Source organism: Tachyglossus aculeatus, chromosome 14 (assembly GCF_015852505.1).
Source record: "Tachyglossus aculeatus isolate mTacAcu1 chromosome 14, mTacAcu1.pri, whole genome shotgun sequence".
NCBI classification, from domain to species: Eukaryota; Metazoa; Chordata; class Mammalia; order Monotremata; family Tachyglossidae; genus Tachyglossus; species Tachyglossus aculeatus.
The window spans coordinates 58,782,654-58,784,324 of NC_052079.1; the positions used below are offsets into that span (position 1 = coordinate 58,782,654).

At 43.9% G+C, this 1,671-nt stretch overlaps 1 non-coding gene across 1 annotated transcript; it reads left to right on the top strand.

The window, feature by feature from the left end:
* The first annotated feature begins 309 nt into the window (after window positions 1-309).
* LOC119937408 lies at window positions 310-447 on the top strand. Its single transcript, XR_005454078.1, has one exon. It is a non-coding gene; the product is annotated as a small nucleolar RNA SNORA7 (small nucleolar RNA).
* Window positions 448-1,671: the final 1,224 nt, after the last annotated feature.

Sequence of the window (1,671 nt, forward strand, 5' to 3'; positions counted from 1 at the left end):
CAGGTGCTAATCCCATCTCCTCCACTAGTCTGCTGAGTTACTTTAGTCAAGTCAAGTCACTTCTCTGTGCCTCAATTTCCTACTTTTGAAAATGAGGGTTCAATACCAGTTCTCCCTCTTCATTAGACTGTAAGCCCCACTGAAGAAGAGAAGCAACATGGCCTAATGATTGAGCACGGGCTTGGGAGTCAGAAGACATGGGTTCTAATCCCAGCTCCACTACTTGTCAGCTGTGTGACCTTGGGCAAGTGACCTAACTTCTCTGTGCCTCAGTTATCTCTAAAATGAGGATTACTACTGTGAGCACCTCCCCTTTTAGGATTACACCTGGAGAGTTCCCAGTACTCTACCAGTCTCAGCTATGGGAGGGAGAGTCAAGCAGAGGCATACCCATTCCATTCTTAGCTTGGGCAGTGGCTAGTGAGTGGAAGACAATCTGCTACAAGTCAAAATTCCCCTGAGCTGGGCAGCAGAAACATGGGAGAGAGTCGAGGGTGGAGACTCAAGTTTACTGAGAGGAAGGAGGCAGTGGTAAACCACTTCCATATTGTTACCAAGAAGCCTCTATGGATACACTACCAGAATGATTGCAGAAGGAGAGAGGGCCATTCTGGGAGAGCTGTGTCCATGGAGTCACTTTGAGTTGGGCATAAGACAAGACAAAACAGTGAGCTCCATGTGAGACATGGACTGCATCCAATCTTATTAGCTTGTATCTTCCCCAGTGCTTACAACAATGCCTGACGCATAGTAGGCACTTAAGAAATAGCATTAAAAAAATTCACACAGACTCATGCTGTCAAACAAATGTTCTCTAATTCCATAAGAGTGTTCCAGCCAAAATAGCTAATGAAAGCATGCATTATGGGAGAACTGAGTGGGGTCATCTTCACTCCCATAGTTGAGGTGTCTGTTTTGTGTGGAGCATTGCACTGAGTGCTTATTGAGCATAGGACATTGCATTTTTTTTTTAATGGTATTTGTTAAGAGCTTACAATGTGCCAAGCCCTGTACTAAGCACTGGGGTAGATACGATCTAAGCAGGATGGACACAGTCCATGTTCCATATAGGGTTCACAGTCTTAATTCCCATTTTACAGATGAGTTAATTGAGGCACAGAAAAGTTAAGTGACTTGCCCAAGGTCACACAGCAGACAAGTGGTGGGAACAGAATTAGAACCCAGGTCCCTCCGACTCCCAGGTCTGTGCTCTGTCCACTAGAGCACATTGTACTAGATGCATACTTGTGTACAGAGTACGATATTGGGCACTGCTTGAGTGCAGAACACTATTGAGTGCCTTTTGTGGGCTCTGTATTGGGTACCTAATCTGTGCAGAGCTCTTTCCTGACTTTCATGGGAACATACAAAAGAGGTAGAAGACATGGTTACTGCCACTGAGGAGGTGAAGTGGTGTTTAACTCACCTTTTTTTACTGTTGACATTTTGGGCTTACTTTTAGTCTGTTTTAATGTTGATTGGATCAAATCCTTATTGTTGGATCATTTTCTCATTGCTTCGAGTGTCTCTTTCATTCATTCATTCAATCGCATTTATTCATTCATTCATTCAATCAATCAATCGTATTTATTGAGTGCTTACTGTGTGCAGAGCACTGTACTAAGCGCTTGGGAAGTACAAGTTGGCAACATATAGAGACAGTCCCTACCC